The following is a 17257-nucleotide window of genomic DNA, read 5'->3' on the forward strand; positions in this document are numbered from 1 at the left end:
TTTCCATGCCTGAATTATCATGTAGCGTTCTCTTCTCCTTTCTAGACTATATAATTTTTAAGAATTGTAGTCTTTCCCAGTAGTCAAGGTCTTTAACTTCTTCTATTTCTAGCTGTAAGGACCTTTGTACACTCTCTATTTGTGCAATATCCTTTTGATAGTGTGGGTACCATATCATATTGCAATATTCAAGTGGACTACGAACTATGTTTTTATAAAGCATAATCATGTGTTCAGCTTTTCTTGTTTTGAAGTGCCGTAACAACATTCCCATTTTTGCTTTACATTTTGCCAACAGAGTTGCTATTTGATCATTGCATAACATGTTCCTATTCATCATCACACCAAGGTCTTTAACTGCTTCCTTATTTGTGATTGTCTCATTATTAGGTCCCTTATATGCATATGCTTTCTTTCTCTGTCTCCATAATTTATTGATTCAAATTTATCAGAGTTAAATACCATCCTATTTACCTCTGCCCAATCATATACTTTGTTAAGGTCTCTTTGTAGAGCGTTCCTATCTCATCACAAGTCATTTCTCTACTTATTCTTGTGTCATCTGCGAAACTACTCACTACCGAATCCTTAACATTATTGTCTATGTCTTCAATCATAATAACAAACAGTATTGCAGCTAACACCGTACCTTGCGGCACACCGGATATTACCTTGGCTTCATCCGATTTCTCGTCGTTTGCAATAACTATCTGTTTTCTGTTGTGTAAAAATTCTTTTAACCATCTTCCTACTTTATCCACGATATTGTGTTTTCTAATTTTCTTCGCTAATATATTATGGTCTACTTTATCAAAAGCTTTTGCAAAGTCTAAATAAACCACATCTGTTTCATTTCCGCTTTTCATATTTTTGAATAGTTCTCACGGTGGACTAACAGTTGGGTTTGTGTACTTTTTCCGGGTACGAAACCATGTTGTCCTTTATTAAACAAATTATTTTTTTATTAAATGTTTCATAATATTTTTCTTCATTACCCTTTCATACACTTTCATAATATGTGATGTTAGACTCACAGGCCTATAATTACTTGCCTCTAGTCTTGATCCACTTTTGAAAGTAGGGGGTAAATATATGCTAATTTGTGCTCATCATAAATCTTGCTGTATCTAACTTTGTCTTAATAATATTGCAAGTGGCTTTGCGATAGAATGAACTACTTTCTTTAACAAAATAGCAGGAATTCCATCTAGGCCCTGCAGCAGCTCCATTTTAATTTCATTAATAGCCTGCACAATATCAGCTTCATTAATATCTATGTCAGCTAAATATTCACTATTTTCATCCCTTACTTCTATATCATTATCTTCATTATCTATTCTAGGGGTGAATTCTCTCTTTATCGTTCTGCCAGTATGTTGCAAATTTCCTTTTTTTCATTCGTTTAATCTCCCTTCAATTCTTAGAGGGCCTATTTCTATTCTTCTTTTATTCATCTTCTGCGCATATGAGTATAATAGTTTGGGATTTTTGCTTGATATTTAATAGGGTTTTTTTCTTCCAAGTTCCGTTTTTCATTTTTTATTTCTTTGATTGTATAATCTTTTGTTCTGCATTTTCTATCTTACTTTTTAGTTCTATAACTTTCCATGCATTTTTTTTTTTGCTAGACCTTTTTTCCATTTTTTTCTTTCTGATTTTCTGGACAAGATCCTTCTGTCTCTTGGTATGCATGACTGATGTTTACTTTCTTCTTCGGTATATATTTATCCACCATTTTCTCTAATATTTTTATATAATATCTCCGTATTTACCCTTTATCTCATCACTTACGAAAATATTATCCCAATCTTTGTTTAATTCTTCATTTATTTCTGACCATTTTATATTTTTTACTGTAGAAGTTGTATTTTCCATATCCTTCCCATTTTTTCATTTCTTGCTTATCTCTGTTTTCACTTGCTTTGGAATGGACTGTTAATTCTATGACATTATGGTCTTGAAATACTCGCATTATAAACTATTATTTCTTAAACAAAATAATTCATCTCGTTCACAAATACTAGGTCTAAAGTTAAATATTTTTTCCTTTCTTGTTGGCAGGTGATTTATTTGTTGAATGTTGTATTCTAGTAGCATATCTAATAGCTTTTCGAATTGCCTCTTATCTTCTGCACTACTATTACTCTCCTGATAGGAGAATAGTCCAGTCCTTGTGATTCTACATATATCATCCAATTTTTCTTATTATTCAAGTTCAAACTCTTAGTATTAGGAGGTCTATATATTACTATGTTCATTAATTTTTCAGATTCAAATTCTACCGCTATTAGTTCACATTCTGAGTTACTATTATTTCTCATATATTTTTCTTTTTTTTGTTTTTTTGTCTTTCCCATTTTTTGCGGTTCCCCCTTGATTCCTATTTTTCTATCTGATCTATAAGTTTGAAACCCTTTTATTTGATCATCATTCCCAGTCTCTTGGGAATACCAGGTTTCACTTATATTCATTATATCTATTTTCTTTCAATTTGGGTTAGTTCTTCTAAGTACTCTCTATTTTTCTTTTTGAGTTACTCGTAAATAAACCCTGCGCATTCATCACTATGATGGTTTGTGTGTTTTCTCCTTCACTTAATATTGGTAATAATAAGGATTTTCCCATGTCTCTTTCCTGTTCTGGTATGTTGTTCTTTTTTTCATTTCCAGAAATTCTGACATTAAAAAAATCCAACTTTTCCATAATATTTGTTCTTCCTTCATCATAATTATTCATTTTGTGTCTGAATCTGCAATTTTCTCCATATCTGCAATATCCCCTTGCATAATAAACAAAAACAGTTATTATCTCTTGAGTAGAATCTTGGAGTGATGCATTGAAATTTTTTGCTGGCACCTCTGCATATCTCGTTGATGGCTTGCTTTTTTCTTTTACCTGATATCTTCATTCCTCTCTTTATTTGTTTCTTTCTTTCTTATTTTGGATTTTATTTCTTGATTTGGTTATTTATTAGATTATTTTTCATGGCTACAGGTGCATATATTTACATTTTTTGTCGAACTTACATCCTTTTCCTTCTTTTAGGTTTTTGCATATTTTTGGATGTAGATCTCTGCAATCATCCTCATATCCATCTAAGTATTGCCACATTTACCATATATTTCATAGTTGTGACTTACTTAGGATGTTTGTAGTAACATTTTTCTCCATATCTGCAATTCCCTCTTTTCTAAAGGTTGCAGACTTTGTCTTTTTTGTATATTTTTTTCCTCTTCCCGTCATTGTGTAGATCTGGTAGAGCCTCTTCGGCATTTTCTTTTGTGCTGTCATATCGTAATTTATTTCTTCGTAGGTATGCTGCTTTATAGCCTCATATGTAGTATCAATGAGTATCTCTGCATCCATACTTTTATCTTGTTCTTTGTTTTCCTTATCTTTTTCTGTCATTTCAGTTTTGTTTACTTCTCTTACGTTTTCCTCTTCTTCTTCTTCTTCTTCTTCTTCTTCCTCTTCTTCTTCTTCTTCATCCTCAACTATTTGTACATTCAATCTTTGATTTAATCAACATTGTCTATCCATGGTAGACATGTTGAGCAAAAAATTCTTGTGTCTTTTCTCATATCTTGCATTACCTCAGCACACTGTGGATGGGTCGGAATGTTGCATGCAGCACATTTTCTGATTAGGTTTTGTGGATTAACTATGCTATACCACACCTTACACAGTTTACATGCTTTTGGCATTCTTTTTTCCTAATGCATCAATTAGGGATATTCACAAGGTTCACTTTATTCATTTTCTTTTTCGGAATATGTTGGTTTATGTATATTTTCTTTATGAGTCTCTTGACCACTTGGATTTTATTTGGAACTTCTTCAATTATTTTTTCAAGATGTTTTCATTTTGATTTGTTCCAGTTTGAAGGATTGTATCCTTCTAATATATCTATGAATGATTTTGTATCTTTTTGGTTAGGACTGTTGCTGATTCATAGATCAGAAATGCAGTTTCCCTTCCTGCTACCTCATCGTATTGCGAATCTGCCAAGCAAGCTAAATCTCGCCATTTTTTTTCCGCAGTTGGAGCTTACTGCCATCTTGTTCTGATTTACAGTATTTCACTTGATAAACTAACTTAGAAGACGCTTTATCCTACTATTTCCACACTAATCTTATCACCGATAGTTCACGAACACTTCTAGATATTTCTCAAATTCTAGACGTATGTTAAACTTGTGATATTTGTTGATTAATCTGACTTCGACCAGGAACGTCTCACCAAGCAAGATGACTACTACTACTACTACTACGAGAGAGAGAGAGAGAGAGAGAGAGAGAGAGAGCATTTTTTTTGGATTTTTTGGAAATTCAGTTTTCACTTGACTGTACTGAGAGAGAGAGAGAGAGAGAGAGAGAGAGAGAGAGATTCGGAACGAGAATGAGAGAGAGAGAGAGAAGAGAGCATTTTTTTGGATTGTGGTTGGTTGGAAAATCATTTTCTTTACTATGACTGACTGACCGAGAGAAAGAGATGAGAGAAAGAGAGAGAGAGATGAGAGGAGAGAGAGAGAGAGAGAGGAGAGAGAGAGAGAGTGATTTTTGGATTCTTGGTTTTGGGAAATTCAGCTTTTACTTGACTGTACTGAGAGAGAGAGAGAGAGAGAGAGAGAGAGAGAGAGAGAGAGAGAGAGAGAGAGAGAGAGAGAAAAGCTTTTTTTGGATTTGTGGTTTGTTGGAAATTCAGCTTCTACTTGACTGCACTGAGAGAGAGAGAGAGAGAGAGAGAGAGAGAGAGAGAGAGAGAGAGCTCCTTTTCAGATTCTTGGTTTGTTGGAAATTCAGCTTTTATTGACTTTGCTGAGAGAGAGAGAGAGAGAGAGATAGCGAGAGAGAGAGAGAGAGAGAGAGAGAAGAGAGAGAGATTCGTGGTCTGTTGGAAATTCTCGGTTGCATCCCCTTGATAACCGTTGAAAAGTTTGGTGGGGGGAAAAATGGATTAGGAAGACTGGGAACTTTCCCTGCCTGAATGTTAAGATAGGAATTGGATCTCCAATATCTCTCCCCCCCACTTTCTTATAATCCCTTATTTTTATGCCTCTTCGAGTGGCTAACAATTTTTTTCCCTTTGAGGTAAAACGACTCTCTTCTGATATCATCAGTTTCTTAAAGGAATAGTTTCAAACACTTTCAACTGAAAATAAAGAGGAGCTTCAATGATTTTTGCAGAGATAACTTAACAGTAAGTAAAGTTAAGGGATTATAGACCGGTTAAATTCTTTTCTTCACTTAAGTCTTCGATTAAACGAACTCGGTTACACTTACTGGAAACGATGAGAGAAAGGGAATTAAAGAATATGTGAAGTATGGAAGGTAGCAGGGTTTTAAAAAGAGATGTGAGTATATAGAGGGATTGTTGAACTAATTCTCCTTTATGGAAGTGAAGTGTGGATGTTACTGCCGATGTTTTTAGTAGGTAAAGGAGATTGAGAATAAAGTTAGTGGCATCAGTGGAAGCCAAGATAAGACTATAAAAAGGGATTGTTCACCCAACTCTTCTTTATGGAAGTGAAGTGTGGATGTTAATACCGATGTTATGTTAACTAAGTAAAGGAGATTAAGAATAAAGTTAGTTGCATCAGTGGAAGCCAAAATAAGACTATTAAGAGGGATTGCTGAGCCAACTCTCCTTTATAGAAGTGAAGTGTGGACGGTAATGCCGATGTTATGTACAGATTTAACAAATACAGACGTTGAAAATAGTTTGGTTTGTTCAGAAAATAAAGAATGTATAAGATAAGAATATACAGAAAATAAAGAATGTATATGATAAGAATATATAGAGGGACTGCTGAACCAATTCTTATTTATGGATGTGAAGTGTGGATGTAAATGCTGATGTTATATTCACTAAGGATTTCAGAAATACAGGTTGAAAATAGTTTTGTTCGGAAAAAAAAAAGTATATTTCAATAGTAACAGTCATACAATTAACAAAATTACAGTAATTATTTTTTTCAGGATCAAAATGGTAAATACGTCGCATTACGCAGAGAACAAACATTAATATTCTATAACGTTACACTTGTCCTGTCATGGACAGTATAATGACATTTAATTCACATACCAACGAACTTCACAATATTACAGTAATTACAGAAGAACTAAGAGATTTTGACAAATCGTTTCAAATTCATTTACGAAATAAGTTTGTTTGTTTGTTTGTATGGTCCTTTTACGTTGCATGGAACCAGTGGTTATTCGGCAACGGGACCAACGACTTTACGTGACTTCCAAACCACGTCGAGTTTTCGAGATAAGTGTGAACATATGGAAAGAGATCTTTCGCAACAGCATAAAACTTATTTATTTTGAAAACATAAACAAGTTTTATAACGTTAAATCCCATAATCCGTTTACATGTCATTATCCTATGTTATGTTCTGATGACATGAAATTGTAGCACCAAAGTCCTTTGTTTATTTTTGGGCAAACATATGTTTTGAATGTTGTTAGTAAAAAAGAATACAGATATTTCTGTTTATAAAAATGGAAAATATTGTTACAGTAAATATTTTACTTTAGGTTTATTTTCGAGCGAAAATAAGTTCTGAATTGCTATCAAAGCAATATAAGGGTTACTTCTGGTTATTAATTTAAACAAGGCGTGATCCGACCTCCAGCTTACTCGGGGCGCGTGCTAAAATCTATGGTAAAATCGCCCGTTGCTTTACCAATGAAAATTAAAATAAATACGCTATATTCTATTCATAAATAATTGTTCTGCATTGTTTAACATGCGCATTATTTATTTTTGACATCATCATTCTAATAAATAAATCATAAATATCCTATTCTAAAATTTCTGTATCTTTAACTCAACGCGAAACAACTTTTTCAGACTTTTTTTTAGGCTTTTCCATAGACCTTTCCTACCACCCCCAACAACAACAGCAAAGTAGTTTGTAGGCTTACTCCCAAAGTAAGCAAAAAATGATGTTTTGTAGATATTTATATGTGCATGAAATGAAAGTACATCAAGAGCATCCACGTGACTGCTATTAAATCTGCTTGCAAAAAGCCCCAACACAAACATTCCGCGGCATGAATTATAGTTTACGTGGTATTAGGGCCCGTGTATACTGCCCAATAAAAGGGACTATATTAACCCATTCTCACTCGTAGCCATCAATGGCGGCCCATTCTGACGTAATTAATGAGTCATTTTATCAATAGACGAACGGTCCCGCTGCCCAAAATACTTGCACGTTGCCTCTTTGAACAGAGAGTGAAATCAGCTGTTATTCCCTGCAGTGATAGGTGTGAACTAAAGTCCTCTATGGAAATATATTTTCATAATTCGGTAAACAAAAGCAATTCGATTACTCGCATATCAATAGCCATGTAATATATTTATGGATTTATAAAGCAAAGGGAATTGTCGTCATAAAATTTTTGTTTGCTGTTTTCATTTAAATTTTTTTTAAGAAAGCGACGGAAATAGTGACAAAATGGTGGCCCCTAACAGCAAATCAATGTTTTACAATTGCCTTTGCTATTTTATTTTTAATCTAATAATAATAATAATAATAATATAATAATAATAATAATAATAATAATAAAATTAGGGAAAAAACTAGAGCTGAAGTAGCTCCAGGCCTCATGTAGAAGAGTGTGCTCCAGAAATAGCGCATAGTAAGAAAAGTGAAGGACTCCTAAGGAGGCGGGGATACAACCCGGAACCTCACACTGTAAATACCACCCAATCGAATTGGAGGACTCTGATAGACCCAAAATAATAATATAATAAAAATAATAATAATAATAATAATAATAATAATAATAATAATAATAATAATAACTTCTTTCAGTTTTCGTCCTAAAATTGAAAAAAGAAACCCACAAAATCACTGTGTATAACGTGTTTACTTATAAGTATTTACATCTTATTTTACTTGAGAGTGTTGAGTAAAAAAAAATTGTAAATAATAATAATAATAATAATTAGCACTATTACTTTACGTTTTTCACTACTATAAATTTTAACTCTTTCCCCCTTTCTTAGGAAGAAGGCAACTGAGAAGATGAGAGGCGTAGCTTCCCTGAAAATTAGAGTCTAAGAAAGGACGAGCTGTTTCTTTATCATGCAAATTACGACTTCCTTTGAGTGGATTTACTTGTCGGGTCGTAAGTTGGAGATCTTTTGGAGGAGAGAGAGAGAGAGAGAGAGAGAGAGAGAGAGAGAGAGAGAGAATTCAACAGTAAGATAAGAAGACATGAAGGTTATACGGAATTCCCATGACAGGAGCATTTTTTTTTTTTTTTGAGATGTTAAATGACTAGAGAAATAAAATATTTACTTTTAGGATCTAATTTGGATATCCTTTAGAGGAGAGAGAGAGAGAGAGAGAGAGAGAGAGAGAGAGAGAGAGAGAGAGAAGGAATATGAAGGTGATATGGAATTCCCATGAGAGTTATTTATTTTTTTTTATTTGGAGAAACTAAATATAGTCTCTCTCTCTCTCTCTCTCTCTCTCTCTCTCTCTCTCTCTCTCTCTCTCTCTCTCCTTTTAGCAAATAACAGGTTACAGTACTAAAATATCTGAAACTGCGTAGCTTCCCTTCAGCTGTCAAAGCGTTGCATGACAAATAATATTGTCGTGGGTTTTTTTAAATGATAGCCGTCACGAATGCATCTTTAATTCATCTCCCCTACTTTCCCCGTGAGGATTTGCCTAGCGTCCTGAAGTCTTTTCTTGATGAAGGAAATAATCCCTCATTAGCCAAAGTGGGTTTAAGTGCTTTTTATTTCAGGTCATTTACTTAATTTCACTTTTATCTTATTCGTCGCTACAATGTCAGGATACGTGATTAGGAACACTTGTAAAAAGTAAATAAACTTGTACCAGGATCGGATCCGTTGCAACTGGCAACGTTTTGGCAATTTTCGAATACCACCTTTTACGACATAAACTGAGATGGCATAAAAACTCAACACAATATTTCCCAAACGTAAGCCTTATGTCCATAGGCCTATCCGCCATTGATATTGGAAAGGAGCGGGGAGGGGGATAATATGCCCTAAGGCTATGCTGCAGGAGAGGCATTTGAAGGGAATTACTTGAGGAACCCGAACGGAAAAATACCTCAAGATCAAAGGAGGATAACCAGGATAATCTTTCCTTAGCTACGACGTTAGGCCTCCAAAATGGGTGGGGAGTTTCGCTATCAGTGGGATTTTAAAAGTGATTTTGGTCTGTTTGAAATAGGCTGGACGTAGGCCTTTCAATTTTCCCTTTTTATTTTAAAAAAATTACCCCTGACATGGTTTTCAATTCCGATAATTATAATTGAATAAAGCAAATTTAAGCAACTAAAATCCTGAAGAAATCTAAATTTTCCTCTTTTCATTAAGAAATTTAATTTTGGCATGGTTTTCAACTAACAATAATCGTCATTTAACAGAGTTAAATAAGTAATTACCAATTAAAAGACTCCATCGTTATCAACATTACGGTTGGTGCCAATCAGTGGCCGTTGCATGGGCATTTTCACTCATTGCTTTTAGGGTATGAGGAGAAATCGGAACGTAGGTTAGCTGTGGAAAGGGGATAGGTACGACTACGACGCAAAAACACGATTACGACTGAGACGTAAGAACAAGATTATGACTGCGATGTGACACAATTACGACTGTGAAGTAACATGATTACGACTGCAATGTATTATCACGATCAAGACTGTGACGTAGCACGATTATGACAGTGACATAACACGATTACGACTGCCATGTAAAATCACTATTACGACTGCGACGTAACACGTTCCCGACTGTGATGTAGCACGATTACGATTCCGACGCAACACGGTTACGACTGTCGTAACACTGTTATGACTGTCGCAAAACACGATTACAACTGCGATGTTACACGATTACGACTGCAACATAACGGTATGTTGCGAGAGACAATAGAGGCTTTTATCACCATTACAATATAAGGATTTCCAATGCAAGGCGATTATGTAGCAATTCGTGGATTATCTCCCCATTATGTTTTTTTCTTAATACACACTGCTGACATATTTCATTATCAAAACATTAGTTGACTTTGCATTAAAGCTTTTCAAAACCACACGTAAATGTCTTATACTGATGGTTTAAATAATATTGAATCCTTTACGAGTTTTACAATATTACTGAATGAATTATGCCATTTTTGCGTGCAGTAAATTCATAAACCAACTGAGCGAAATGCATAATTAGTGGATTTGGCGAATAATTAGATTTGGTGACTCACACCTATTGAGAGAGAGAGAGAGAGAGAGAGAGAGAGAGAGAGAGAGAGAGAGAGAGAGAGTATTGATAAAATGCACCAATTATTAACTTCGGTATACGATTTAAGAGAGAGAGAGAGAGAGAGAGAGAGAGAGAGAGATGAATAAAATGCACTAATTATGAACTTCGGTATACGATATAAGAGAGAGAGAGAGAGAGAGAGAGAGAGAGAGAGAGAGAGAGAGAGAGAGAGAGACTAGTATCCCTCGTCCCATGAGATCAGTATTTTCTTTAATCTGGGAGTCTCTTCAGAGAGAGAGAGAGAGAGAGAGAGAGAGAGAGACAGATAGATAATAAATAAAACCTCACAAGGCTTCTTCTCTGATCCAGAAAATCTGTCTGCCCAAGCCTTCAAACCACACCCCACCCCCCACCCCCCCCGCCCCTCGCGCAACGAATCATTCCTCCTAGTGGCGTTGCCACGGACTTCATCTTTTTTGTTTCTCTTTCTATCTATCTGTGACCTCTTCTCAAGAAGGAAACATTCTATAATTACTGACTGATGGGTTGAATAAAAAAACAAATACTAAGTTTCCTGAGATCTCTGAAGTTTTAACGACGTTTGCAATAACTCGATGACAGTTAATATGCGAGAATGGAAAGATATATGATATAAACATTCTATGCCATTATTTTAACACTGTGGAGACACTTTGATGGAAAACATTGACTAATGATACAGTAAGTTTAATGTTTTATTTACCAATAAAGTCCATTTACTGTTTTATTTACGTATATTCACCCATTTACTTTTTTGAGAGATGTTATACCGGGATATCATTCATATGAAAATGAAATAAGAAACCCACAAGATTATTGAGTATAACTTGATTACTTGTAAGTATTTACATAGTGTTTTGTTAACCAAAAGATGTAATATATACATAGTATTACTGTGCAATATTTACATAGTATTTTCGTAGCAAAAACACTATGAAAATACTTACAACTAAACAAGTTATGCTTAATAATCTCTTGGGTTTCTTTTTCCATCTTCAGAAGAAAACTAAAAGAAGTTTCTGTTTGGTACTAATATGAAACTTTAATGAATTCTTCAAATCGAATCTAGACTGACTTTTTAAATTATCATTCCTCCCCAAAAATCAACGTACCACACGTACATCGTGTGCCACTGAATGCGTTCGCGTCCATAATAAACAAGAAATAATTATTACATTCTAAGTAATATTTACTTTATATCACAATACATCAACTGCTAGGGGGTTTCCCTATATAGAGTTAATGTTTATTTCGTACAGGCAACATTTCGCGGGAATGTAGCTGTGATTGATGGAGTGACGTATTTGCCGGGAAATACGGGACTACCTTCTGGCAGTGCCGTCACTGCCAGATATTTTGTGAAATAATTGTGCCTGCCTCTCTCTCTCTCTCTTCTCTCTCTCTTCTCTCTTCTTCTTCCCTTCTTCTACCCATATATATAATATATATATATATATATATATATATATATATATATATATATATAAATATATATATATATATATATATATATATATATATATATATATGTATATATATATATATATATATATATATATATATATATATATATATATATATATGTATATATAGTATAATATCTATATATATATATAGATATATATATATATATATATATATATATATATATATATATATATATATATATATATATATATATATTGTAACGATCCTTTTCTGCCGTTACTAAAAATTAGATTCCTTTCTTACCAAACTCTGTTCACAACCATAAGCTAAGTCCACAATCAGTGGAATAGCTCTCAAATGATATCAAGAGTGCAAAAATTAATTCATGGGGAACACGAAACACCACAAAAACGGTTAAATTTAATACAAAACATAAAGACAGAAGTTATTCCTGAACTTCACAGTACATATATTAATGAAAATCAATCACCCTAAAATATTTATAAAACAACACACTTACCCAATGAAGATAGTAAGGCAAAGATACATCCAAAAGAAGAAGGGGGTTCAGACAGGAGAAGGTATTCGGAAAGTAAGAATAACCTAACAATCACAAGCTAGATAACCTAACGGTGGTTTCCCTCCTCTGAAACACTGGAGCTATTGCCGTGATCTCCTTAATTACATATGAGTTTCTGTCCTTCGTAACATTGGAGTTATAACCGTGATCTTTATGAATATTTATGTCTCTGCGTCCAGTCAAAATTGAAGGGTGAAGTGACAAATTGTACATTATGGTACATCGACCGGGCCCATCCTTTAAAAAGGGCCAAAAGCGATTCCTTACGTCCACGAGGATGATCCTCCAGGAAACCCGGGACGTCCAAAAGAAACAAGTCAAAGATCGCTTGGATATCCCAACAAATATCAGTCACCTATACCTTGGCAAAGCGAGAGCCCCTCGACATTTACTGAGCCGAGGGTGAAGCAGGATGAAGAGTAATCCTTCAAGAGTGAAAGTACGTCCAAGCAGGCGTTATGTATCAAATCCAGCAGACACCAGGAGTAATAAGGCTCAGAGATCAATTGACTCCTTCAGTTGAAACAATCTCCGACACAGCCACGGTGACAGCACCACTCGCACACAAATATATGGAAAGACAGAATGGGCATTAGTGGCAATTACCAAACAGACAAACCACCGGGGAGGAGGAAAACAAACTAAATGGATAATAATACAATTTATATACATAACAAAAACCAGAATAATAAAATAACTAAGAATAATATATCACAACAAAGTGACAATATATTAAAAGGAGCCCATAAAAGTACCAAAATATAGAGAGAAAAATACTATATTTCAGAGACTGCTCTCTCCCTCTCAAAGCCCAAAAAAAAAGGAAGAATGAAGAAAAGGTTTTACAGAAAAGGTTGGGTATTTTATACCCAAGAGATCCATCCACAGGTAAGCCAATTTTAGGTTACTTCAACCTGCGATAATCTCCTTTAATCTTCCTAAGCGTTGGTTGAATGAAAATCTTGTCGATCACATCTGAATCCCATGCTCCTTTTGAGATGCTCATTACCTGCCTCTCTTTAATTAAGGCCGATTCCATCATTTGACTCTTGTACCAGCAGTTGCTGCTATAAATTATATGTGACAAATTCCATTTTATTCTATGGTTATGTTCATTTATATGGTTGAAAATAGCTGAGTTCTTTTGTCCATACTTAACTGACCGTTTGAGTTGTATTAATCTCTGGGGAAGTGATTTTCCTGTAAATCCGATGTAAGATTGGTCACAGTCCTGGCATGGGATTTCATAAACTCCTGTGTCCTTGGAGTATGTCTTTTGTTGGATGGATCTCTTGGTATGAATACCACCTTTTCTGTAAACTTTTCTCATTCATATACCTGAAGAGAGAGACAGCAGTCACTGAAATATAGTATTTTCTCTCTACATTTTGGTGTTTTTATGGGCTCCTTTTATCAAATGGAATTCTGTTGGAACAGAACATTTTTACCAGTCATCTATATATATATATATATATATATATATATATATATATATATATATATATATATATATATATATATATATATGTATATATATATATATATATATATATATATATATATATATAATATATATATATATATATATATATATATATATATATATATATATATATATATAAATAAAGGTTTTTTTAGCCACGAAGGAAAAAAATGAAAAAACGAGTTGCCGAGTACTTTCGGTCCTATTCGGACCCTTTACTGATGCCTCAGTAAAGGGTCCGAATAGGACCGAAAGTACCTCGGCCAACTCGTTTTTTTTTCATTTTTTCCTTCGTGGCAAAAAAAAACCTTTTTTATTTATACATAGCATCACGTTTTATATACTTCGTGATCAAGTTATTCATATATATATATATATATATATATATATATATATATATATATATATATATATATATATATATATATATATATATTATATATATATATATATATATATATATATATATTATATATATATATATATATATATATATATATATATATATATATATATATATATATATATATAGATATATATATATATAATATATATATATATATATATATATATATATATATATATATATATATATATATATATATCATTATATATACATAATAAATATAATTATATGTATGTGGGTGTGTAATTTTCAAACGCATATTTATACATAAAAGAGGCCTGTAACCTCAAACCAGAGGAAGTGATCTAGCTAACTACCTTCTAATATTACGAAGAATTACAATTAATGACCTGAAGGTATTATTATTATTATTTTTATTATTATTATTATTATTATTATTTTTTTTTTTTTTTTTTTTTTTTTGCTCTATCACAGTCCTCTAATTCGACTGGGTGGTATTTATAGTGTGGGGTTCCGGGTTGCATCCTGCCTCCTTAGGAGTCCATCACTTTTCTTACTATGTGTGCCGTTTTCTAGGATCACACACTTCTGCATGAGACCTGGAGCTACTTCAGCCTCTAGTTTTTCTAGATTCCTTTTCAGGGATCTTGGGATCTGTGCCTAGTGCTCCTATGATTATGGTACGATTTCCACTGGCATATCCCATATCCTTCTTATTTCTATTTTCAGATCTTGATACTTATCCATTTTTCCCTCTCTTTCTCTTCAACTCTGGTGTCCCATGGTATTGCGACATCAATGAGTGATACTTTCTTCTTGATTTTGTCAATCAACGTCACGTCTGGTCTATTTGCACGTATCACCCTATCCGTTCTGAATACCATAGTCCCAGAGGATCTTTGCGTGATCGTTTTCTTATCACTCCCTAGGTTTGGTGCTTCGTACCACTTATTACTGCAAGGTAGCTGATGTTCTTGCACAGGCTCCAGTGGAGGGCTTTTGCCACTGAATCATGCCTCTTTTTGTACTGGTTCTGTGCAAGTGCGGGCATTCACTTGCTATGTGGTTTATGGTTTCATTTTTCGTATTGCACTTCCTACATATGGGAGAGATGTTATTTCCGTCTATCGTACTTTGAACATATCTGGTTCTTAGGGCCTGATCTTGTGCCGCTGTTATCATTCCTTCAGTTTCCTTCTTTAGCTCTCCCCTCTGTAGCCATTGCCAATTGTCATCGCTGGCTAGTTCTTTAGTCTGTCTCATGTATTGTCCGTGCATTTGGTTTGTTGTGCCAGTCCTCTGTTCTCTCTGTCTTTCTCCATGTCTCTGTATATTTCTGGGTCTTCGTCTACTTTTATTAGTCTTCTTCCCATGCACTCTTTAGCCACTCGTCTTCACTGGTTTTCAGATATTGCCCCAGTGCTCTGTTTTTCAATGTTGACGCAGTCCCTCTATACTTAGTAGTCCTCTCCCTCCTTCCTTTCGTGTTATGTATAGTCTGTCCGTATTGCTCTTGGGTGTAGTGCTTTGTGTATTGTCATTTGTTTCCTGGTTTTTCTGATCTATGCTGCGGAGTTCTGCCTTCGTCCATTCCACTATTCCTGCGCTGTATCTGATTACTGGCACTGCCATGTGTTTATGGCTTTTATCATATTTCCTCCATTGAGTTTTGACTTGAGTATCGCTTGAGTCTCTGCATATATTCTTTCCTGATCGTGTCCTTCATCTCTTGGTGTTTTTATATCTCCTCCTTTCATTATTCCCAGGTATTTGTATCCTGTCTCATCTATGTGTTTTGATGTTGCTCCCATCTGGTAGCTTTATCCCTTCAGTTCTCGTTACTTTGCCTTTTTGTATGTTGACTAAGGCGCATTTTTCTATTCCAAACTCCATTCTGATGTCCCAGATACATCCTTACAGTCTGGATTAGGGTATCTATTTCCTTGATGCTCTTACCATACAGCTTGATGTCGTCCATGAACATCAGATGGTTGATTTTGTTGCCTCTTTTCTTGAGTTGGTTACCCGGCATCCATCTTCTGTAGTACTTTTGTCATGGGAATCATGGCTACTACGAAGAGTAGTGGGGACAGTGGAGTCGCCCTGGAAGATCCCTCTCCTGATATTAACCTCTGCTAGTCTTATTCCAGAGCTTGTAAGTATTGTATTCCAGTTGCGCATTGTATTTTTGAGGAAGCTGATGGTATTTTCCTCTGCCCCATATATTTTCAGGCTTTCTATTAGCCATGTGTGTGGTATCATGTCGAAGGCTTTCTTATAGTCTATCCACGCCATGCTTAGGTTGGTTTTCCTTCTCCTACTGTTCTTCATTACCATTTGTCTATCAGGAGCTGGTCTTTTGTGCCCCTACACTTCCTTCTGCAGCCTTTTCTGTTGGTAGGGGATGGTGTTTGTTTCCTCTAGGTAGTTGTATAGCCTTTCACTGATGATACCTGTTAGTAACTTCCACATTATTGGTAGGCAGGTGATAGGCCTGTAGTTACTGGCTATATTTCCCTTACTCTTGTCTTTTTGTACTAAGGATGTTCTTCCTGTGGTCATCCATTTGGGTGCTTGGTGATTTGAGATACAATGCTGGAGTTGTTCTGCTATTCGTGGGTGTAGGGCCTTGAAGTTTTTTCAGCCAGTATCCATGGACTTCATCGGACCTGGGGTTTTCCAGTTTGGCATTTTCTTTAGTTGGTGTCCTGACTGTGTCTGTCGTGATCTCTGTGAATCTTTGTTTTATTCTCCCTGTTTCTTCTTCCTTGACTTCCTGGAGCCATGTTGCAGTTTGTTGTGTGATACCGGATTTGCTCCATATGTTTTCCCAGAGTCTCTTACTTGGTTCGGCTTCAGGAATTTCTGGTGGTTGTCTTCCCCTCTTAGTTGGCTGTATAGTCTTTTCTGGTTGGTTCTGAATAGTTTGTTCTGTTGGTATCCCTTATTCCTGCTCATGTACCGTTGGATCTTGTGTGCTTTTGGCCTTAAGCCTCTGTTTTACATCTTCTATTGTGTTGTTTAGTCCCCTCTCTTGTACTTTGTATTTCTCGTTGAGTTCCTCCTTTGTTTTCTTGCTTCTTAGCCTTTTTCTGCCATCTCTTTC

The sequence above is a fragment of the Macrobrachium nipponense genome, chromosome 6, assembly GCF_015104395.2.
Source record: "Macrobrachium nipponense isolate FS-2020 chromosome 6, ASM1510439v2, whole genome shotgun sequence".
Classification (NCBI taxonomy): Eukaryota; Metazoa; Arthropoda; class Malacostraca; order Decapoda; family Palaemonidae; genus Macrobrachium; species Macrobrachium nipponense.